Source organism: Mauremys mutica, chromosome 2, assembly GCF_020497125.1.
Source record: "Mauremys mutica isolate MM-2020 ecotype Southern chromosome 2, ASM2049712v1, whole genome shotgun sequence".
Taxonomy (NCBI): domain Eukaryota; kingdom Metazoa; phylum Chordata; order Testudines; family Geoemydidae; genus Mauremys; species Mauremys mutica.
Genome location: NC_059073.1, coordinates 27,051,582 through 27,076,754, shown reverse-complemented (window position 1 = coordinate 27,076,754; position 25,173 = coordinate 27,051,582). Strand labels below are relative to the sequence as shown.

At 46.2% G+C, this 25,173-nt stretch overlaps 1 protein-coding gene across 1 annotated transcript in view; it reads left to right on the top strand.

Moving 5' to 3' along the window:
- Positions 1 to 6,473: 6,473 nt before the first annotated feature.
- The window catches only part of COL14A1 (collagen type XIV alpha 1 chain), a 198,939-nt gene continuing 180,239 nt past the window's right edge, over positions 6,474 to 25,173 (top strand). Inside the window, exon 1 of the mRNA XM_045005058.1 lies at positions 6,474 to 6,651. The gene's annotated coding sequence lies outside the window, so the exon portion shown is untranslated. The remainder of the gene's footprint in view (positions 6,652 to 25,173) is intronic.

The following is a 25,173-nucleotide window of genomic DNA, read 5'->3' as shown; positions in this document are numbered from 1 at the left end:
GGAGCACCCGCTGGTCAGGGTGCGTCTCCTCCAGGTGCCACCTCTATGCCCAGCTTGGTCCAGGACCCCCGCACTTCCCGCTGTGCGGCTCAGCCTCTGCATTGGAATAACACACCAGGGTGGGGGAGAGCCTAGGGTTGCCAACTTTCTAATTGCACAAAATCAAACATCCTAGCCCTGCCCCTTCCCTAAGACCATGCCCCCCACTCACTATATTCCCACTCCCTCGGTGGCTTGCTCTCCCCCACCATCACTCACTTTCACTGGGCTGGGGCAGGGGGTTGGGGTGTGAGAGGGGGTGAGGGCTCCAACTGGGGGTGTGGGGTCCAGGATGGGACCGGAGATGAGGGGTTGGGGTGCAGGAGGGGGCTTCAGGCTGGAGGGTGGGACAGAATGGGGCATGAGGGGGCTCTGGGCTGGGGGTTGGGTTTCCTGCCTATCCTGACTCTGCGCTGCGTCCTAGAAGCGGCCAGCAGGTCCAGCTCCTGAGTCCTAGGTGGAGGCGCAGCAGGTGGGTCTGCGCGCAGCTCTCACCCGCCTGCTGGCTGCTTCCGGGGCACAGCACATAGGCAAGACAGGTAGGGACTAGCCTGCCTTAGCTCTGCAGCACTGCCGACTGGACTTTTAATGGACTGCTCGGCAGTGCTAACCGGAGCCACCAGGATCCCTCTCGACCCCAGGCCAAGCAGGTGCCACATGATCTGTATACAGGCACCACGAGGGAGCTCAGCTGGCCACATGGCAGCCAGAAAATGCTGACTGCGCCTGCCAAGCCACACCCCCATGCACTCTGCCAATCGGTATGAGCTGCTGGGGGGAGGCGGGGCCAGATACACTGCACGGCCTCCTGCTTGCTGCTAGGCCTGGGGGAGAGGGGGCCTGGAGTGGCAGGGCTGCTGAGCTCCCTGAGCCCTGCAGCTAGCACGAGGCACTGACATGTTCTGCCTTCAGCTGAGGGACAACCAGACATCCCCAAGCTCCCCACAGCCTCTCCCCTGCTGCCCTCACCACACACCCCACCCACCCTTCCCCTCCTACCTCCCAGCCCCAGGGAAAGCTGCGAGTAGTAAGGGGAGGGATTCTGGGCCTCTTCCCAAGTGTGAGCCTGGGCCACAGCACCACTGGTGCCATTATAAACCCGGTACTGTGCAGAAGGGACATGTCAAGCTGGTCGTTGGGATCATTCCACCACTTTAATCCCCGATAGATACCGTGGCTCTCAGCTGTACTGAAGTATCAGTATGTGTCTTGGGTATTTATATGGGCCCCCATCACCATAGTAACAGAGCACATCACAAGCTGTAACCCATTGATTCTCAATACAAGAGAAGTGTCTATTGCCCCCATTTTGCAGATGGGGCCCTGAGGCGCAGAGACAAAGCAAGTTGCACAAGTTCACATAGGAAGTCTGTGGTAGAGCAGAGAATTGAAACCAGGTCTCCCAAGACGGTGCCCTAACCTCTGGACTACCCTTCCTATCTCATTCCGCTTTCTGTTATAGACTTCCACTTCCTACATATTACAAATGAGGCCACCTCAGCTACCTCTTCCCCACTTTCTGACTTCGCTGCAGAGAGCCAGCACTCATTTGCATGGTGCTGGAACACACTATTTCTGATACATTTTGAGCCTCCTACAACCATGAAGGAGTCTTGAACTATGTCTTGACTCTATATCTACAGTTTTGGTAAAGATATCTGCTCCGTTTTCCCAGCTCCCTACCATCACCGTCTTGTGTCTCAGGCTGATTACTATGCGAATGTTCTTCTCTCTCTTTCCTTTGTAGCAGCTGTTTGTAAAGTCTTGCTTTCAGCCGCAAGAGGCTCCCTCTAGAGCCCACGCTAGTGCCAAATTTAATGGGACAAAGCTCAGTGTAAATACTCCAGTTCACTGCCATGAACTTTGGATCAGGCCCGGAATCTCCAGAACAGTGTACAACTGTTACATACAGAATGTGGGAGGATGCTGAGGCACAACAGAATGCCAGGTTACGCAAGCAGTTACATGTTGTACAGAGAACATCATGTTTACTTAAGCAAGTACTGAAACCACAGAAACAGCCTGCAATTCATAGAAAATTGTACCTTCTAAATGCAGTAAATAATACATTTAGTTGAGGGCTTGATGATACCTGATACATCTCTTCCTAGTGCAGTAGCAAACATTAGGAAGCCAACAGGCGTTTCAAAATAAAATTGTGACTAGATGATGACTTTTGTAGGAGTTTACACTCTCTTTAGTTAAATAGGCAGAACTCACAAAAGGGACAAGCCGTCATACATTAAGGTCATATATTCTACTTGGCTGTGAGAAAATAAAAGGGGAGGTTTTCGCCATTTGAAAGGAAGTGAATTGTGAATTGCATCCACATCCAGCAAAGACTTCTGCATGTGTGTAATTTTATGCAAGTGAGTCGCTCTGCTGACATCAGTAGGGCCACTCACATGCAGAAAGCTATGGACATGCTTAAAGCCCTACAGGACCAAGGCATCAGATTTGTCTTCATCGATTACATAATATTGGTTTATTGTTTGACATACTCAAGAGAATAGATATATGACAACATCAGAATAAAAAAACATTTAGGGCCAGCTTCTGATCATAGTTACACTGGTGAAAATCAGGCATAATTCCATTAGCTTCTCTGGAATTATTAGCTTCACGCTTGTTTACACTAGTATAAATGAGTTCAGAATTTGGGCCTGTATTTAACAGGCTGATTGCCAGGGCCGGCTCCAGACCCCAGCGCGCCAAGCGCGTGCTTGGAGCGGCGTGCCGCCGGAGGGCGGCAGGCGGCACTGGTGGACCTCCCGCAGGCATGCCTGCGGAGGGTCCGCTGGTCCTGCGGCTTCGGTGGAGCATCCGCAGGCGTGCCTGCGGGAGGTCCACCAGAGCCGCGGGACCAGCGGACCCTCCACAGGCACGTCTGCAGGAGGTCCACCGGAGCTGCGGGATCGGCGGCCGCCAGAGCGCCCTCCGCGGCGTGCCGCCCTGCTTGGGGCGGCGCAATTCCTAGAGCCGCCCCTGCTGATTGCATCAGGGACAGAAGGAGAAAATGCATATTTAGAGGGAGATTATGTAAACCTGAGCTGGTATCATACACAGGATGCAGCCTCATGAGTTTCTTGCCTAGTATTCACAGTGAACAGTGCAGGTACTATAATTTATTCGCATATCATGGCAATATAATTTACTCCTGGGAAGAAGAAAAAAAAAAGAAGGGTGACAAAAATGGCAGTGGTTGCTTGTTGTAGCTACAGTGTGAATAGATTCTTACATTACGTCAGTTGATATATAATATCACTGCTTGGCATAATCCGAAGACATGACTAGTTTAAGAATTTGATTTAACAAAATCTGGGATATTGGAGAGATGCCACAGACCCTGAGCCAGCACTAACAACCAACAGGTGACCCTCGGCATCAAACGAAACTAGTCTCTACACAGGCACAGGGGTTTGCCTGTTTGTGTCTCAGTTCAGGACCAGTGCTTAAAAATGACACACAGAATTTCACAATATGGCCTCCATATGGAACCTAATAAAGATACCATAAAGCTAAATGGTCTGAATTTATTTGCTCTTCCCTGTGGCAGTAACATTGTATATGACTGCAGCATTGTTACCATGTATCATTTTTAAAATGGAGAAAAATATCTGAAAGATGCTACACATTAGAGCAGTGTTTCCCAAACCTGGGACACCGCTTGTGTAGGGAAAGCCCCTGGCAGGCCAGTCCGGTTTGTTTACCTGCTGCATCCACAGGTCCGGCCGATCGCGGCTCCCACTGGCCGTGGTTCGCTGCTCCAGGCCAATGGGAGCTGCTGGAAGTGGCGCGGGCTGAGGCCCTGAGGGATGTACTGGCTGCTGCTGGAGCAGCGAACCACGGCCAGTGGGAGCCATGATTGCGGACGCAGCAAGTAAACAAACTGGCCTGGCCTGATAGGGATTTTCCCTACACAAGTGGCGTCCCAAGTTTGGGAAACACTGCATTAGAGCAATATGCCTGGCTTCCATCCATTTAAGCTGAGAGTGGTTTGTGGGGTTTTTTGTGCAGGTGTGTAGTAATTATCCATATTTTAAAAAAAATTATTACATGATGTAAGCAACAAGACTGAACTTTAAAGTGCAGTAAAGGTCAGAAAAGTGGTTGTGTAAAACCCACCTTTGCATTTGACAGCTCTGTTCCCATTGTGTATTCTGAGTCATATCTGCTGACCTCAGTGACAAAATATGTTTTTAGTGCCTTTTTCTCAGTTAGCAGTGCAGAGCAGATGCAGCTATGGTTCAGGAGCTGGATTCCATTCTGCACCAACACTAATAGTTAACTAAAGCCAACATGTTCAAAACTGGCTGCCTAATTTAGGTTGCTAAATACCGGGGCTGCCACTACAAAGCAGCTTGTAAGATTAGGGTCTAAGAGTGATCTTCTATAGCACCCATTAACTTCAGCAAGATTTGTGCATGCTTGGCTCTTCTGCAATGGACTGGTCCCACCCCACTAAATCAATGAGGGCCTGACTACACTGCCTTTGGACCTCCCAGCCCAGGTCCACAGACTTGTACTAGTGCTCTAAAAATAGATCTGTAGACATAGCAGCTGGGGCTGGAGCTTTGGCTCTGAAACCTGGGGGGAGAGAGAGGTTTGAGAACACAAGCAGCAGCTCAAGCCACAACATCAATGCACCATCTACACAGATATTTTTAGAGAGCTGTTGTGAGTCCCGCTAACAGAAGTCTGTGGACCTGGGCTGGGAGGCTTGCTTTCAGAGGCAGTGTAGACACGCCCTGAGAGTTTTGCTATTGATTCCAATGGAAGCAGAATCAGAACCCAAATCAGGCCACTTTTATGTAGGCACCTAAACATAGATTTAGGAACCTAACTTTAGGGATGCAGGTTTGAAAATTTTAGGCCAAATTCCATTGGTAGGATCCTTGCTGTTGGGGATGATTCACTGACTAGAAACAACCCCGCTTGACTTTCACCTCACAGATTGAGTTTTCAGGTGTAGCTGTTAGAAAAAATAATGGGGGAGGTTTTCAAAGACTCAGTGTCAGGTAGGCATCTAAGTCCTCACTGAAAGGCAATAGGAGTTATATGCCTAACTCACCTAAGTGTTTTTGAAAATCCTACCTAACATCTTTTTACTTGTGTATTGAGCAGATATGGAGTAATTGAGAAACAATAAATACAAGGCTCCACAGTGCTTTCTATACAGAATTATTTTTCAGACTAGAACTGTATTTTAACTTCTGTGAGCTTCTGTACATTGCCTTGGAAATCGCCGAGAGGTTTTGCACAATCAGTTGGCAAATTATGTTTAAAACATGCGCCTATATAAAATGATCAAACAGTAGCAAGACCTTAGATAAAGCTGCATCAGAGGGTTCAATTTAGTGTGTGTGTGTGCATGTGCGTGTGCGTGACCCCTGCAGAATTGTAATAATGGACCCGGGCTGCTTGCCTGTCTGCAGGTAAAAACAGGAGGAAGCCTGGGATACCTTGCAAGGCAAGTGTTAATGTTAAACTAATTGATAAATCAACCTGCCCTGGTTCTATTCTTGCTCTCCACCTAAGGCTGTGCAGACAGATTGTTTCAACCTCAGAGCTGAATGAACTCCTACAGGTTGCAGGAGCACAGGTTGAGTAGGAGAATGAGTGTTCCCAGGAACTGAGCATAGTGTCCTGTCAAAAGAGGATGCAGACCACTGCTAGCACACAGAGAGCTGGACTCTCACAGGACAGCGCTAAGACAAGATGAAGAGCTTGTGTGGGGTTGCATCCGCAGCCTTCCAGGGTTTGGATAGCTTGTGAGCAAGATTTTGGTTATGCGGGACAATGAAAAGTATCACAGCATGAGATCATGCCCTGCAATGTGGCATTGTGCTTTTCAAGCTTACAGCTGAAATTAAGCAGTATCTTCACAAAAGGTATGTCTAGAGTAAAGTTTGTGGCTCTCTTGTAACTTGAGTTAGCTAACACCTTTGCATGTGTTGACCTAGATGCTCCACAAATGCACCACAAACTGTTATATTATAGGTGAGTCACAGGGTAAACCACAGTGTCCCAGAACAAAATTTACAAAGGTGTCAGCTAACTCAAGTAAAGTATCAATCAATTAACTCAGAGTTAAAATAGGTCCACCAACTAGTCCAGACAAACTTAAAAATGAGAGCACTCTCTTATTACAATGCTTTATCTAGTGAAGCCTCACAGGGGTCAGTCCTGGGTCCAGCACTATTCAGTATTTTAATTAATGACTTGGGTAATGGAGTGAAGATTATGCTTATAAATTTTACGGATGACATCAAGCTGGGAGGATGTCACAGGGTCACTGGTCCCTTTGAGTAGAACTGGGCCCAGTGCCCCTGTGTCAGAGCAGATGAACCTAATCCAGCCAATTAAATCAGGCTAGGCTACATCTGGGCTGATAAAGGGCTGCCAAAAGGGAGGTGGGAGTGATTAGGACAGGCTGTGCCTGGGGAAGAGAAGCCATAGCACAGCAAACTCTGGAGAAAAGGTGTTCAGGGAAGCAGCCCCTGGGTGTTGTTGCATCAGGAAGGGAGCAGGGCTGATGAGAACTGGGAAGCTGCCAGGAGCAGGAGTGCCAAAGACCCTGGGAAGGGGGGCCCTGAAACCTAAGAAAAAGGAGTGAGTTTAAAGACTCTTTTCTGGGAATTTTTACCTGCCTGTCTTAAGAGAATAAACCTTCTTAAAGGAGACTGGGGATGGCAGAGACTACTTGGAAGCTGGGGCAAAGTTCTGCCCCTTGTGATATATGATGGAAAATGTGGGCACTTTGGCCCTGATAGAAGAGTGAGAGGAATCTTTGGTACTTCATAAGAGGAAAACTGAACTGACCCTATCTAGTTTGGGGGCTCGGGAGAAGATGCAGGAGGTGATCGGCCTATTAGTGACAGGGCAGCAGTAGCAGATGGCTGAGATATGGGCAGCAACAAGAGAAGCAGCAGACTGAGGCCCTGCTCATGCAATTAATGAAGAAGCATCAGGAGGCTCAGTTTGCAGCATAACAGAAGTGGCAAGAGGTCCTCTTCCAACAACAGAAGTGGCTGCAGAAATGTCCAGTGCTTCTTGGCCCACTTGATGCAGTTGGTGATGGGACCCTGGGCTGGCTGGTGCTGGGCCTAGTGAATCTCAGACTGGAAGCTGACCCTGGGGTCTTCTTCTGAATATTTCAGCGGGTGGCAAAGACAGTGAACTGAGAGGATTCCATGTAGTCAGCCCATGTAGCACCATTCATGGCAGGTGAGGCACAGATGGCTTACTGCAGAGGTAGTCAGTTTTTTTTTGGTCAAGGTATAGTCAAGGTCCAAACTCCAGAGGGAAAACATGAGTAAATTTCTTGGTCTGGATTTGGCCTGCAGTCTCCCCATTGACTATCGCTGCCTTATTGGGAGGTAAGTGATGACCAGGTGAACTCTTATCTGGCAGTGCTGGAAACTGTTTTGGACTAATTAGGGCTGACTCTTGAGGCACATGGAAATGGTTCTACCTGAATCCAGTGTCTATCAGGGACATGACCTTACGTAGTGGCTTAGAAACAGCTCAATAGAGAACCTCCTGGGTCAGATTGTCTTGGAGCAATTCCTGAAGGTTCTGCTGGTGGGAGCACAGAGCTGGTAAGGTGCTTTCAGCTGAACCCAACTGGGAAAGTGGTGGAACAAGTTGAAGCCTTCTGTCAGGTGGATGCAGCCAGGGAGGTATGGTAAACCGAGCAGGGCTTAACACAGGGGGAAGCTCTCAAGGAGGAGAGACCTTGAGCAGCCAAAACTTGGGGGGGACACACACAACCTAGAAGGGTCCTGGTTAGCCCTGCGGTCTAGCTGAAACAGTCTTGGGGGTGCACTGCAGGCCCTGTGGCATGCTTCAAGGTGTGGCAAGCCTGGGCACATTAAGTAGAATGCCCAGTCATAGAATCATAGAATGTTAGGGTGGGAAGAGATCTCAAGAGGTCAAGTAGTCCAACCCCCTGTTCAAAGCAGGACCAACACCAACTAAATCATCCCAGCCAGGGCTTTGTCAAGTCGGGCCTTAAAAACCTCTAAGGATGGAGATTCCACCACCTCACTAGGTAGCCTATTCCAGTGCTTCACCACCCTCCTAGTGAAATAGTGCTTCCTAATATCCAACCTAGACCTCCCCCACTGCAACTTGAGACCATTGCTCCTTGTTCTGTCATCTGGTACCACTGAGAACAGCCGAGCTCCATCCTCTTTGGAATCCCCCCTTCAGGTAGTTGAAGGCTGCTATCAAATCCCCCCTCATCTTCTCTTCTGCAGACTAAATAACCCCAGTTCCCATGAGGTTATCATGGAATATGATTACCTAGCTTGTTACTATAGTGGGATTAGGCAGTGGGGTCCACTCCAAAACTGCAGTGGGGAGGCCTGACCACGGGTAGTACCAGTTGGATTGAGAGGAACAGTGGTTAAGGGACTTGTAGACTCAGGTTGTGGGCGCACTCTTGTCTGGGAAGATTGGCTGAGGGTAAATCTAGATCAATATCTGGAAGGTTTCCGCCTCCCTTCCTCAGCATCTGGCTTGTGTGTGTGGGGCGGGGGTACTATTTTGCAGTTAGGAGTATTGCCCACCCCAATGCACTGAGCTGTTCCCTCCATCTCAGCGGTGGGGTGAGCTGTTTTGCAGTCAGGTGTTGGGAGACTCTTCTCCCCAGGGCACTACCTGTCCCCTTCCCCCCTCCTATCTCTGCTTTCTGTGCTAGAAGCCAACCTCCCACCCCCTTTGCAGGCTGTGTACGGTGCCCTCCCCAGCCATCCATCGTTCACCAGGTGAAGCATGAAACTGCCAACGGGAGCATCCTTAGCCTGTCACTGGCAGCTGGGCTCACTCAGCTATCTTGCCAACTGGGGGTTCCCCTGCCAAACCCAGGGTTCTGCTGCTCCATATCCCCAAACTTGGGGTTCATCCACCCCACATACCTCAAATCTCCCCAACATGGATGTCCCACCCCTTCCAAAATGCTCTTAACTCTTTATACACCACAGTCCACCCCACCCCCTCAACCTTCCATGATCCATCTGTCATCAGTGTCCTCCATCTTGGACCAAATTAGTCTCGGTGTTGGCCTCCTCACCCCAGGGGTAGTCTGGGGTTCTCTGGGGCTGAACTTCTGCTCTGACTGGGGTAACAGGTTCTGTCTGCTTTCTCTGCCCCCATCTCATCCCAACTGGAGTGGGTGCTCTCCCATCTGCTGCAAGAGAACCAGGCCCAGCTGGGACTGTGGCAGGCCCAGGGCTGAGCGGAATGTGCACCTGCCACTGGTGATGGGCAACACTAAGCGACCTCAGTCACCCCCTCCTCATCAGCAGAGACTGGGGGACCTTGCTTATGGTAAGGGGGACTCCTTGTGGGGGGTGTGTGAGATCAGGGTGTTTGCCCCTGACTGTCAGGAAGGGATGCTGGGCATCAATTGGGTGCACTGCCTTTGGAGAGGAGGGTTAGCACCTGCCCCCAGGCCATAGCACTGAAGGTCCAGGGTGTACCAGCAGGGAGCCAGTACTCATGGGGTGCATGTAGTTTATATGTATGCAATTAGTGATTTTCCTCAAGAAGTATTAACAGTGGGTCACAGTGCCTATTGCAGTCTCAGGGGAAAAAGTTTGGGAACCACTGTATTAAAAGACTAAGGGGAACATATTGGTTGGTCTGGGGAAATGTTCAGGTCCAGGAGTGTTATCAAAAATATATTTTTGGTTTTTTTCCCTCTGTTTTTTTTTTACAAGTGTTTTTTTTCCTCCAGAAAAAGTAGGGGGGAGGGGGAAGGTGTGTCACACTGTAGCTGAGCCCAGTCTCAGAGACCCAGAACAGGTGAACCTGGTCCAGCCAATTAAAACAGGGCTAGGCTACCTCTGGGCCTACAAAGGGTTGCCAGAGGGCAAGAAATATGCCTGGGGAAGAGAAGCTATGGTGGAGTGGAGCTAACTGCTGGGGTGGGTACCTGGCGCAAGAGGACAGGTGCTCAGGGAAGCAGCCCTGGGGTTACTGTTCTAGGAAGGGAGTATTGCTGACTAGAACTGGGAAGCTGCCAGGACCAGCAGTGCCAGAGACCCCAGGAAGGGGCAGCCCTGAAGCCTGAGAGAAAAGGAGAGAGTTCAAAAGACTATTCTCTCTCTCTCTCTCTGCTTGCTTGTTTTAAGAGAACTGGTGTGTCAGTGAGCGTCTGGAAGCTGGAGAGGAGCCCTGTCCTGTGACAGAGAGGCTGCAGGATTTGGAAGACAGGATTAGAATCCAAAGGAACCTTGATAAATTGGAGAATTGGTCTGAAATCAACATAACTAAATAGACAAGTGCAGAGTACTACACTTAAGATGGGGTGGGGTGGATGGGGGGGAATCATATGCCCAATTACAAAATGGGGAACAACTGGCTAGGTAGAAGTAGTTAATCACAAATTGAATATGAGTGGACAATGTGATACAGTTTAAAAAAAGCTTATCATTCTGGAGTGTATTAATTGTGTCGTGTAAAACATTGGAGACAATGGTTCTGCTCTGCTCAGCACAGGTGAGGTCTCATCTGGAGAACTGTGTCCAGTTTTGGGTGCTAGGCTTTAGGAAAAACTGTAGACTAACTGGACTCACTCCAGAGGAGAGCAACAAAAATGACGGGGGGTTTAGAAAACATGACCTATGAGGAAAAGTTTAAAAAGGGCATGTTTAGTTTTAACAGAAGACTGAAGGGGTGGGTTGTGTGATAAGTCTTCAAATATGTTAAGGGCTGTTACAAAGAGGGGATGATCAATTGTTTTCCATGTCAGCTGTAGGTTGGACAAGAAATAATCTGCTTAATCTGCATTGGGGAGATTTAAATTAATATTAAAGAAAAAACAGCCTGATAGTTAGAAAGTGTAAGTACTGGAATAGGTTACCATGGGAAGTTGTAGAATCCTGTCACTAGAGGTTTTTAAGAACAGGTTAGAAAAACACCTGTCAGGCATGGTGTAGGTATACTTGATCTGGCATCAGTGGGGGGTGGAGGGGAATGACTGAATGAATGGGCCTCACCTCATTTGTATTTCTGTTAAGTGACAGTTTGGGGCATTTGGGACAAAATTCAGTTGTTTTAAATTTGGACATTATCATCATCCCTGTTGAGTAACAAGAGGGTAAGAGAACTTAGGGGGTGAGTGCTAACCTCTTAACCAAAACCTCAGTCTGGCATAGTTGGCTAGAGGAATCTGGATAAAGTTCGTAACACTCCTTCTCCCTCTCTCTTTCTGCTGGGAGTGCTTTGTTCATGGGACAAAGAATCTGGTAAGGGTCTGATATATCACCAATTGATTCCTATCTGAAAATTCAGCACAGAGCTGAGGTGGCTTAGGCTGAAGCTGCAGAGAGCAGTAGCCCTAGCTGAGGGACTCTGAGGGTCTCCCTACCCAATTACAAAGCTGTAATCCCTTCAGCTGGGGGAGGCAGTAGAGTCCTTGAAACAGCCCAGGCAATGCTTCACTTACAGGTTGGAGACAGGCCTGTGTGAATTTTTGAACACTGCCAGCCCTGGACAACAAATGGAGTGAAGATCACGAGAGGTGGGAAGTGGCTAATGCTAGAATGCACTGGCTTGTTAGCCACTCAGAGCCTGGAGAGGAAGACTTGCCAAGACTCCCTTGGGAGTGGGAGTCTTACCTAATAGGTATTGTTGGTTGGTTAATTGCTAGCTTTCCCAAGCTTGTTCTGCTGCCCCTGCTGTAAAGAATTCTTTGTTTTAAACCCCTGGACTCAGTGCTTGTGAGTGAGGAAGTACTGCCTCTCAAGGGCACCTAGGGTAGATCATTTTCCTAGGCTTCTGGATGGATGCGGGCTTGAACTGGTGGTGCTCAAGTTTTCAGAAGAATCCCTGGATAAGCGAACATAGGCCTCTTTGCTGCTGCCTGGCAGAAAGGTTGTAGGGGCTACAAAGGGAAAGGAGAAAAGAGTGCCTCAATTCCTTAAGCACCTGCACAGGGGCTAGCTACTCTGTCTCTTGGTATTACCTTTAAACAACAAACCCCCTGCTATTTTAAGATTTTTAACTAAAGTTGGCCCTATGCCATGTACTTCACAGCTGAGCTTCCCCTAAGATTTCCTTTCCATTTGTGATTTGTTTTGGTGCTGCCTGTTAGATAGATATGGGTTAGGATAGAAGTTCAAAACTGGAGCCAGGGGTCTCCAGGGCTCAGGGTGCTTGTTCCAAGCCAAAAATCCCAGAGCCAATCTCTTAACAGAAGCCTCTTTCCTTTTCTTTTAACAGAAACTTTGCGGTGAATTGGCTTTGATGGGCAGAGCTGTCTTCACAGCCACTGGCCATGGCAGCATTCGTTCCTTGACACCCGCAAAGCACCAAGCGCATTTTAAATATTCAAAGCTTTTAAAAATCAAGGGCCTGTAGAAAATTCCATCAGTGACAGTGCTGAACTTCAACCCTGAGATTCTGTAGAGATGGAAGTCTGTTTGGTCCGTGGGGACCATAAAAGTGAATGTGGTGTGATGCTGCCCCCTGTTGTTACAACCTTGTGGGTTTTTTATTTTTAAGCTGAATATGTTGTAAGTCCCCCCCCCCCCCCTTTTCAAAACTGCTAAGGAAAATATGGTCTGGTTGGTAGTCAAAACATTTGAAGAAATAATGAGATACATGGGTGTGTTTTGCACAGACAGGAAATTTTTAATAAAGTAATTGTATTGCATATAAAAATGCAAAAGAAGTCAACCTTCATATGTCATGGCTGTTTCTGTATGAGCGTATCATAGATGCCACATAGGGTGACCAGACAGTAAGTGTGAAAAATCAGGACTGTCCCTATAAAATCAGGACATCTGGTCACCCTAATGCCACAGCAACTCTAGCTGGTTTCTAGACAAGCAAATCTAAAGTCTGGATAAGTGAGGATATGTGAAACTGTGTGAAAGAAAGGAAACAAGCCAAAATGCAAACTCAACTCCTCACAAACACCTCCAGAAAAATTGGCAGCAAAAATCTGTATAAAACAAAAGACAGAGTAGTAAAAAGTGGTGAGGAAAGACAAGATGTACATGGGTAACATTGCCCAAGAATCTGGAACATCTGCTGAAAGAGGAGATAGGACCTTGCTGAGCTGCTGAAGTGTTTTACTAACTGGTAAGTTCCAGAGGGTTTGCCAAAGCTAAACAATAGAAAAAAGAACAAATCACAATGGGCAGAGGACTTTCAAGAGATGCTGAACAGACCTCAGTAACAACACAAACATGGGAGCAGGAAAAGTCTTTGGAACAATGGGAGCTTAGCATTATAGTCACAATACTGCAGTTTCTTAGGTCACTTTTATTTGGTAACTGGCAAAGTGGTGCACTTTTAATGTGGAGGCAAAATTTTCTGCAGTATCATCTTAAACATTTATATAGGAAGTGACTGAGGTGAAGCCAAGGGAAAAGCAGGCTGGCTTTCGACTCACAAGATCTTGTCAACCAGCTTTTCATCCTAAGAATAATCATCAGAGAGAGCATTGATCAGCAAAAACCACACATCTGCATTCTCTCACCTGTACTGTTTGGCACTGCTGTAAGCAGGGTCTAAATGAACTTACCTCTGACAGCTAGTTGGAGACGGGGAGAGACTTCAGGAGCAAACTGTATTTACATAAACACACCTACTCTGTATAGGTATCCAGCAGACAGGAACTGTGTAGCTTCAAGTGATCAACTTTGGCTGGTGTTGGGTTACAAATCATTTTAGTACTGAATGCAGGGGTAGTGAAATGTTGTCTTTATTCTATGAATAACAGGGAACAGAACTGTGCTGAGCCTGTCCCACTTGAGGGAGTCACCCTCAGTTGAAAGGACTTTGCTAAGTAAGAGGGATGGGGACAGGTGGCATAGCCAAGAGGTATGGACTTTCCCTAAGGGTCCCCAGTCTGGTTTAACCTGTTCCTCCTCACTGTTCAAAGATAGAGCTAAATAGGCTCCATTAGGAGTCTCTTGTTATTTAAAGTGCTCAGTAGAGCTGAAAACACTTGTGGTGGGACAGTGCTGGGCAGAAATGCTAAGAATTGGGTAAACTTTCGAGCCTGATTTGCAGCAGTCACAGTAGAGAGACAGGTGGCAGAAGGTGACCAGTGAGCGGAATGGTGGCTGGCAAGGCAGCAAGCCAGAGTAAGTGCTTAGATGGTAGAGCAAGCAAGGTGCCTTCTTCCCCAGGTGGGATGTGAACTCGCTAGGGTGACCAGACAGCAAGTGTGAAAAATCAGGACAGGGTAATAGGATCCTATATATATAAAAAAGACCCAAAAATCAGGACTGTCTCTATAAAATCGGGACATCTGGTCACCTTCACAGATGAACCTCTGCACTCTGTGTCCTCACTGACCAAGGACAACCACTGTGAGTGGGGTATGGTGAGGGAGCAGAGAGGGGCACAGAAAAGGAACTTTTGATTGTAGAACTCAAGAACATGAGGCAGAAGACTCTGCTCCACACACTCTAGGGTGGGTGTCCTGCTCACAGTTTTATGAATCCTGCTTGTGGCATTTTCCCTAATTAATGTCGGGTGATTTCCCTCCTTTCATTAAGTTTCTTTTCTACACTCAGACTCTATTTGCGAGTGGGGAAGTATTGCCTTTCAGAGGTGTCTAGGGGTGGTCTGTAATTATCCCAGGTTACTGGATAGGGGCTAGAGCTGGTTCTATGTTGTACTGTTGAAAAAGAACCCCTAGCTATTGAACCTGGCCCTGCTGCTGCCAGCTCCACGTGGCAGAAGGGTTACATTGCCATTGCCTTCATTATGCAAAAGTGTAGATAGATACGACAAAGGCAGTGCCCGACTCAACAACAGTACACTCAAAGATCTAGAGCTATACTGTTAGCAAAATCTAAGTGACAGCTCAACCAAAGTGCAATAAAGACTGAAATACTGTCCAGTATTGTAAACAAAGATGGAGCTAAGAATTTTATGAGAAAACTTGTTCTCAATTTTAAAAAATACACAAACAAGTTCCAGGATGAACATCACTGCCAATTAACACTGATTATGTTTTTACCTGCCTCTCTGAGAGGTAGTGCCAGAGCCTGGTCTATTCAGGGAGTTGATCCACAGTGGGAACAGACAAGACTCTCATGCTTCAGACTGGTGGTAGTGAGGATTCCTCACTACCCTATATGCCCCTGGGAAGTATCACAAGGGGCCTGGTGTAGGTGGCAGGAAATACACCAAGGTTATTGTTTAGCTAATATGCCAGATAATCTAGATATGGAGGAATTTACAAGTGAGACAGTTGGGAACAAGAAAAGTAAAGCTCATGGTTTGTTTTTCGTTTTGATCAATTTTCCTTACCCAAAATAAACAAGGAAGCCAACCCATGAATAGACTAGAACCATACTCCAAACTGAACAAGGAGCAGTGTGTAGCTTGAGAATTAGAGCCTGGAGGGAAAACCATTGAGGAACTGAGATTTTTTTCACTCGTGGTGCAAGAGAAACATGCAGGCACAGCCCTGTGTAGAGAGCTGACCAGACTAAAGATGGCTAAGTCAGAGAAGTAACAAGAATACCAGCTGTGGGTGGCCGCAGAGAAACAAGCAGAAGATGCAAGAGACCATGCAGCCTACTAAAGTGCACTGGAGCTAGAAAACAAAAAAGTGCAAAGCCCGAGAAGCAGAGAAAAAGAGGTAGCAAGTTCTGAGCATACTGGACTTACAGAACTGATCCCTCAGCACATGGGTAATCCTCACTGGGGATCATACAGCTGTACCTGCCTTACAAGGAGACTGAGTGCACTGAAGAATATCTAATCATCTTTGAAAGAATATGCATGGTACATTAATCCTTGATGAACAGAGAATGACTGTCCTACTCCCCATATTGACTGGCAAAACTCTGGAAGTATTTAATGATATGGATGTAGGTGAGGCTATGAAATATGTTCAGTTCAAGGTGTGTTGAATAATGTTCAACTACAGAGCCCTATCACCTCAAATTCTTAAATAAATTCTTAATCCTGCCATGAGTGCAGGGGACTGGACTGGATGACCTCTCGAGGTCCTTTCCAGTCCTATGAGTCTATGAAATTCAGAAATCTCACAAAGGTTGATAAATGAAGTCACAGGGAATATGTGCATAAAATGGGAGATTATCTTGAGAAAATGGATAAAGAGCAAAGGGCCAGAAATTCATGACGTGTCAGCCCAGTTAATTGCTACGGAGCAGCTCTTTGAGGTCTGCTCTGAGGAAGTGAAACCTGCGGTGTGAGAGAACTCCAGCATCCGTGGAAGCAGCTGCCTTGTTGTATACAAGCAAAGCTTCAGACGATGCAAAAGTCCCAAAGGGGAGGGCAGAAACATGGCCTAAAAGGGAATTCACGGTTATTTCCCTCCTCTTCCCCATCCCCTTTCTCCCCAGGAACAAAGTACCTGTGACCCCAACACTGGTCTCCTCTTAGTAACCAGCCCCCAGCCCAAGAGGAAGGCCCAAGAAAGTATTATGTAACCTGTCTGCCATGTGGAGTTGGCAGCAATGAGAACTAGGTTCACTATCTAGGGTTCCTTCCTCAACGCAAAATAGACCAGACTCAAGTCCCTACCCAGTAATCTGGCACCTTTAAGAGGCAATACTTCTCCACTCAAGCACTGAGTCTGCATATAACAAAAAAATTATTGAAAGGAAACCCAGCATGAATTGGGAGAAAACACCACAACCCCGGTTCAAAAGCATGTGGCCATAACTAAACACCTACCCCTACAGTGCATTGGCCAGTGTCCTTTGCCTCAGTTACCCACCTTGCAGTGTGAAAGTCCAAGAAGCAAACATCCCTTTAACAAGACACTCCCCTTTCTCTCTGCTGTACCCCACTCCACTGGCTGTTCTTAGCCAGCAAAGACCCAGAGTTCAGAGGTGCATTCACATGCGTCCACCTCTCACACCTGAAAAGTGTGGAGGGGACAAGTGTTGAGTACTGGGGCTGCTTTTTCTGCCGCCTCTGCAACTGACTCGCTGCTGCTGGTTGCTTGATGCTACTTCTTCAATGCCATGACCTGAGGTTACCCCATGTAGCCCAACCCTTAGTGATTTTCCTGGGTAATAGGGAACCTCTGTGCCTCTCTTTCACTGCAACACTATCTCCACACCAGATTTAAGGCTAGGTCCCTAGATCTGCTCATCAGTGATTTCCGCTCTGGTAATCCCTGAATGGAAACATGGACTCTCAATTGAGTCCAATCAGCTCTGTCTTTAAACACCAGAGATGGGAGGGTCAAATGGTGTCGAGGATGTGTTAGGCAGCGTCCACACCAGCAGTAGTAACACCTGATCCCACCCCCTTATCTCCAGCGGGATCTGGCGTCCTTACCGCTGCTTGGCAAGTGAGGCTCAGCTGAGGGTGACTCCCTCAATCAGGGCATGCTAAGTAAGTGCTTCTGCTCTTTACTCATACCACAAGGATAACAACATTTCATTAACCTTGCCTTCCATACTAAAGTGAATTATAACCAGGGGTGAAAGTGAGCCGGTACGGGCTGGTACTCTGTACCGGTAAGAACCCGCACCGGTCCACACCCAGTCCACATTAAAGCGCTGCTGCGACAGCACTTTAATGTCCCTGCCCCTTTTGCCTCCCCTGTCAGGGGCCCTGCTGGTAGGGTCCATGCCAGCAGGGCCGCCGATGGGGGTGGGAGAAATGGGGGGTGCACAGCAATGTTAAAGTGCTGCTGCGGCAAAGGACCCTTCAGCACTTTAATGGTGTCCGGAGCTCTGGGCCCTTTACATCAACATGGGAACCCCAGGTGGTGCTGTCCAAGGGCTGGCTTGGGGATGCTGACACCCAGCCCTGCCCCTTCTCCCGGAGGCCCTGCCCCTTCCAGGGGCCAGTCCCCCCCCCACCCCATACCGGTAAGTGTCCTTAGTTACTTTCACCCCTGATTATAACCCAACACCAGCCAAAATTGGTCACTTTGGCAAAGCAGGTCTGTGTAAAGTCCTGCAGGTATAAAATTTGGCCCTGCAGAGCTGCCAGGTAGCTAGCCTCTTGATGCTGCCCCCTAGCAGCAGTTGTAACTAGCTGGCACGCCACTGCCCATGACCCGTTGTGGACTATAGACCATGGGAAGTCCTGCCTCAAGGAGTCTGACAGGCAGCAGCCTCAGGGTTCCTGATTGGTTCCCCACCCTATATAACTCAGAAGAGCATTCCAGAAAGGGTCCAGGCAACAATATGGATTCCTGTAGCTGTCATGACCATTTTTATTCCTAGCTTTGAATTCAACTTGCTTTGGACTTTGCCTCACGACCTGGAGCCTAGAGCTGGACTTGGGGCAATCAAGCTTGAAAAGTCCATTCACAATGTACTGGCTAGACTGGATATAAACTGCCAGGTGGGTGTTACCCCAGGAGCAAACACAACAGTGATACAGGTATATAGCCAATATTCATAACTTCAAATACAAAAATGATACATGCATGAAAACAGGATAATCGTACTTCACAAATCATAATGTTCCCATTGATGCCTTCCATGACCTGTTTTGTACAAGATTTGTTGCAATTGTCTAACTGTGGTAATATCATTGATATAAATGGTCATAGTTCAATCATACGGCATCACACCTGCCAACCCAGAGGGGAAAGAAATATATGTTAGTCATGGTGGATTTTGCTACCAGATACCCAGAGGCAGTTGCTCTAATATAGAGTCTGAAACTGTAGCTAAGGTGCTGTGTTCTCTATATTTAGCAGAGTAGGTTTCCCAAAGGAGATCTTGTCAAATCATGGGTCAGATTTTCATGTCCCAGTAATTTAGTGAGTTATGGAAGATGTGTGGGATAAAGCAGTTAAAATCTACCCCATATCATTCAGAGACAAACAGTTTAGCTGAAAGGTTCAATGGGACTGCAAAATGTTTGTAAATAGAAGGGAGAGGGACTTGGATGCAGTGTTACCCTGTCTGTTATTTGCTTACCGAGAAGTGCCCTAAGAGTCCACGGGGTTCACCCTGTTTGATCTCTGGTATGGAAGAAAAGTCAGAGGATCCTGGATCTCATCAGACTCCTGGGAGGGTGGCACTGGGCCAGAGGTGGAACTGGTGGCTGAATATGTGGAAAACTTTAGGGAATACTTAAAAGCTATGATGGAAATGGGTCAGCAGAGCCTCACAAAAAGCCAAGCGGCTCAGAAAGAGTGGTATGACTTCAGTACCTGTGAGTGATCACTTGATGTGGGAGATTTGGTGCTGGTGTTACTTATAAAATGCACAACTCCTGGGAGAGGCCTTTCTCAGGTTGTGGAAAGGATTAATGTTACCTACAATATGTAGAGATCCCGCAGTAAGGTTACTCCATAGACGGTGGATGTAAACAGGTTAAAGGAGTATCAGAGTTGAGAAGCACTTGTGAACATGATACACTGTGCAGAGGAGGATTGTTAGGCTACACTCTGCCATAGTGACACCTCATGAGCATTGAGGTATGTGAAGAGTTTATAGCTGAAAAGGCAGAGATTAGGAATGTGGTGCAGAGTCACCAGTAGGTATTTTCCAGCAGACCAGGTCTGACTCCATAAGATTAATACTGGGCGGCTACAGCTTGCCGTCAACAGAGCATATCAGACCACTGGAAAAAATGCAGGAGCAAATTTGTAAGGCGATAAAAGGCATTCTGGACATAGGGATAATTACAAAATCAAACAGTCCCAGGGTTTCTCCAGTTGTTATGGTTTCCCAAAAGAATGGACCCATAAGATTTCGTGTTGATTACAGAAAGTTTAATGCTGTCACATTAATGCATACTTTAGGTTCAGAACTGATGGTACATTAAACACTGTAGGCAAAGCAAAATACTTGAACACCCTAGATTTAACAAAATATGTTAGGAAATTGCATTAGACAGTAAAGCGCAGAAAACAATCCTCCTTTTAGATTAATAAATGCAGGAGCCACATTTCAGAGGCTCATTAATCAAGAGTTAGCTGTTTTGGAGGACTTTGCATGGGCCTAGATTGATGATGATGTAATTTTCAGCAATTTCTGGTCAGATCATAAAAACCACTTGGGGAATTGTGTTGAAGAGACTCGAAAATTCAGGGCTCACAGTAAAAGCATCCAAGTGTAAAATAGAGGTGGCCACAGTCCATTTTCTAGGTCATTGGTTAGGTGGGAGCCAGATTTCCCCAGATCCCTTAAAGGTGGAATTCATTGTTTGGCCTGTGCCTCAGACCAAAAAACAAGTCCAGTCTTTTATAGGCTTGGCTAAATATTACGCCAGGTGTGTGCTTTGAGCAGCGTTGTGGCTGTTATCACAGACTTGTGCAAAAGACAAAACTGAATAAAGGTAGTATGGATGGCAGCTTGTCAGACAGGCTTTGATGAGGTAAAGAAAATTCTGTCAGGAAAGCCTGTTGTGGTCAGTCCAGCTTTTGACAAAATGTTTGAACTGACACTGATGCATTGGACACAGGTCTAGGAGGGGTATTAATGCAAACGGGAAGAAAGCAAGACTCCTCCCACTGCTTTCTTAAGTAAAAAAACTGACCCTCATTGACCAGAACTACTCTGTCGCAGAAGAAAATGTTATGGGCTTGTGTGGGCAGTCCAGCAGTTAAGGCCTGTCTTACTTAACAGGAAATTCAGAGACCAATGGAGAATGGTCCATTAGGAATGGCTACAGTGAACAAAAGGTACCACCTCCCAACTGCTATGTTGGAGCATTGCCCTCTAAGAATACGATATGGAAATTGTACATATTAAAGGTAGAGGAAATGTAGTGGGAGACGCACAGTTCAGGCAAGAGAGGTTTTGAACTGACACCTATGGATCAGACAGTGTCTGACCCTATTGCATCAATGTAAGAGAGGAGGTGTGACAGGTGTGACTCAGGAACATCTTGATGTCAACTGGAAGAGGGTGTAGAGGTACAGAGATTCCCTGGGTTCACCAAAGGGGGTCATGTAAGGACTCTACTGAAAGCATGTGTCACAGTGGTCATCACAACCCTTGTGAGATGTATATACAGAAAATATGTGGGGAGTTATATACTAAAAATTAAAGTCTCTAGTTCTGAGTATTAAGGCAGGTCACACAAAGGTGATGCACATACTCCTGTCAGGCTTGGGGGAAGAGACTCTTATTGCTCTCTGGCTGGTCATGTGTAAATTGAGTATTGTATGATTCACAATGGATGCCTACTTACAGCCTGAGCAAAATGCTATTCCAATAGATTGTGGGGGCTGCAGGAAAAAAAACAGCAGGGGTTATCCTGGTTAGGAGTAAGACAATGAGCTTTTGGAATTGCAGATGAACCCCCCAGTTATCCTTCAATAAGGAGGACAAGCAACAGGCAGACTTGATGCTATGAAAGGGGGTAATCTTAGCCAAACTGGTCGAAAACACTGGAAAAAGGACTTGGGATAAGCTCTCTTATAGGAGATGGGGGACTGCTTTGTGAGTTAAGTTTAGGCTCTAGAAAAAGTGTTACTTTTTGTTTTATGTCTAACCATTTGTTTCCAGTATTCTTGCTTTCTATCACTTCCTCTCTCTGCTTTGATGATAAACGTATTCATGTTTTCACTATATATATCTATATCTAAATGCTGTGCATTAAGTAGGCTGATGATCCTGAGTTGAGTCTTGTATACAGGTATGTACTAATCCTTTGGGAATAGTGAATCTGGGAGTTCTGTGAGCATTCAGTGGAATGGGGGCTGTTAGTGTGTGCCTATCACTAACCTGTATAGAGAGAGGCCTGGAACGCAGTGTTTGTGTTGCCACAGGCTGGTGGATTCAGGGAGCTGATCCACAAGAGGCACAGACAACACTTCCTTGCACGTAGGCCAGGTGGTGGTGAGGTGCTTCATAACCCTGGATACCCCTCAAAAGCATCACATCCAGCAACTTGCAACTTAAGCATTACTTTAGACAGATGCCTCAATGCTTTAAAAAGCAAATGCCTTAGAAAAATAAGTATTTAATGGAAGGTCTTAATAATGGCAAGATTCATCAGAGTTCAACAACTCCTTATCTCTAAAGTTATCCAGAAAGGAAAATGGAAATATTTGGGACATGTGGGATTGTTGTGTGTGTTGATTTGTATCTGTGGGGTTGTGCTGGGGGATTTTGTGTAGATTTGTGCAGGTGGTGGAGAGAGGTGCGTGCTGCAGTGAGGGGTTGTGTGTGTTTGGGGTTGGGTGTGCTGATTGTATTGCTGCGTGGGTGGTTGTGTTGATTCATCTGAGTGTGTGGGTTGCATTGGTTGAGCTGTACAGGTGGCGAATCAACCTTTGAAGAACTTTGGCAGTTGGGCCAAGTAATCCATCATCTGTGCAGTTTCCCTCATATCACAGACTCATCACAACCAAAGATAAATTGTTACATGGAAATTAGCTGTAGAGTAAGGGTGGAGATTGGTTCAGTTGATACATGTCTGGTTTATTATATGTAGAAATGCAATAACAGTGGTTAGAGTAGATTGAAACAGATGGGGGAGTGCTAACCACAGCATCCACCATGGGAACTCTGCTTACCCAAGTCAGGGAAAAGAGAGAAGCTCTCTGTTGGCCTTTAGCCTCCGATGTAATAGATGAGACCATAAGATAGGCATTAGCTGGAAAGGAGCGTGTGCATTGTTCCAGATGTGTCCCATGAGCAGTACTAGAATAACTTCTTCTGACTTATGTCATAACTTGCTGTATACATTACAGAGACTGTACTGGCATTGCTCCCAGCTCCCACAAGCTTTCATTTTTAAAGGAAAAAAGTTATGGGCCTGATCTACTGAGTATAAGGCCTGATCTAAAGCTCACTTAAACCAGGGGAAAGACTCCCATTGACTTCAGTGGGCTTAAGGTCAGGACTATAATACTTACTAACCATGACTAGTCCCATTAAAGTCAGTAGAATTAGTAGAGGTAGTAAATAACATCACATGTTATTGTTAGTACTTTCAGGGTCAGGACTTCAGTCTTTGTAAAATAATATTGTTTTTTCTATGGGCCATCTCATAGAATTTGATGGATTTCCCCTAAAGGGGTCACCGCCTCCAATCACAGATCTCAGGGACAGGAAGCTACTTCTCTATGGTGTAACGGCCTTTCTGTTTGTCCTCCCTCTACTCTCTAGCATCAGAGTTCTTTTAAATGCTATAATTCAATTCACTTTTTTGCCTGAGCCTGTCCAATAAACCCCGTGCATGTGTGGAGCAGAATCTAGTGTGGCTAGGAGCAGCATTTACTCCATTGCTCTGTGTTGCCTGCTAACCCATGCACCATTTAATGGGGACATGAGACATTCCTGGATTTCAGGGGCTGAAGAGGAAAAACTTATTATGGAGAAACTGCTCCCCTCTTTCCATCCTCCTTGGCTCATCTCCACTCAGTTTTGCTCCTTTCCCTTGCCTACGCATAGGGGCAGTACCAAACACCATACATCAACAGTAACACCTGAGTTGCCACATCATCATGCTGGCTGTTATTTCTCTGTATCCCTTGTCCTTACCTCATCATATATAATAAACTCCAAATGAATAAATCCAGCAGTCCTGTCGCTCACAAAGTACTGATGGTGACAAAGGCATCTGAAATTCATTAAGTGATTCATCGGAGAAATATCTCAACCAATAATAGGATAGAGTTGCACTAGCTAGTCACCTCCTAGCTAAAACACTCTCATGTAAAAAGCCACATCACCAAAGATAACAGAAGAGAAACAGCTGTTGTTACACAGAGAAAAGCATTAGAAAAATTATTCCTCCAGAAAAATAATTGCCCCTGAAAGTAAGTGCTTTGATTATGCTTCTAAGTGCTAAAATAACTGAAAAATTCTTAGGAGCTATAGAGAAGACACTTAAATTGTATGCATGGCCAATATATCAAATATGGTATATCACAATTATGTTTTTCAATACAATTTTTGCTGTTGATTTGAGATGGGTTAAATGAAATCACTTTTATGTGCTGTAAAAATAGATTTTGAAAGCATTCTCAAGTCTCTGAGCATATGACTTCATTAATAATGTCATTATCACAAGTGCTTAAAGACTGATCTTGGCAAACCCACTTCAAAAGAGTATCGGTAGGAACTATCATGCTTCTTAATCAGAATTTCAAAATTTAAGGTAGATGTCATGCACTGTAACTTAAGTTCAAACGTAAGCTTTCTCTTTGTGTGTATTCTGTTCTCTTGTTACAAAATTAAAATCCCAGGAATGTTATTTGGAGCCATGCAATTAGGCAAACCTTAGTAAAACTCCCTGGGCAAGATTTTTAAAAGAGACTAGTGATTTTTTTGATGTGTTGACTTTTGGGGGCTCATCTTGAGATACCATAAAGGGGGCTGTTTTTTTTTTTTAGCAGGAGAGTGCTAATTTCTAAAAATCAGGCCCTCTTTAAGGTCTCTCAAGATAGGAGCACAAAAATCACTAGTAACTTGGCTTCTCTCATTACAGTAAAGGCCCAGTTTACTTCAAATTGTTTGCAATTATTTGAAATACAAAATAAACAAGTTCCAAAATGAACATCACTGCCAATTAACATATTAATTTTAATCTGTGGATCAGGGAGACTGAGAGAAATAAAAAAGCCCACATTTTAAAAAGTGGTGAGTCTAAACATCTCCCCTTCCCCCCTCCCCCCACCAACAGAGTTTATCTAGTAGTTGGCTTCTGATTGGCTTCAACTGGATATTATTTCCATGTATCCAATACTTGGCTCAATTTTACAACTAGCTTTTCAGTCACATTCATTCTTAATCCAAACCTTTCCATGATTCCATGGTTATTCCATCCTTTATGATCCTTCTACATTGGCACTTCAGGTGGGAATCCACGAAGGGACTTAGGCTTTGCAACACTGAATGTCACAATGCCTAACTTTTAGAGGCCTAGAAAATCACAGGAACAACACTGCAATCCATAAAGCCTGAGCCAGATGCCTAGGATCCCTCTGCAATGAATGGGGAATGATAGGGGCTAAGAGTGATCCACAAAAGCCAGCATCTTAGGTAGGGAGATGCTGATGAGGGGCATGTGCTGAGCCCCATCCCTCTACCAGAGATAGGCACCTAATCCTGCTTAGAGATGCACAAATGGGAACCTGCCACCTGAAGTCAAGCAGGTTAGGCAGCTAAGGTATTTCTTGTGGGACTCGGTGCCTGCCTCATTCCACATGACAGCTAGAGGAGGAAGTGGTGGTGGTGCCCATCTTAACTTTTA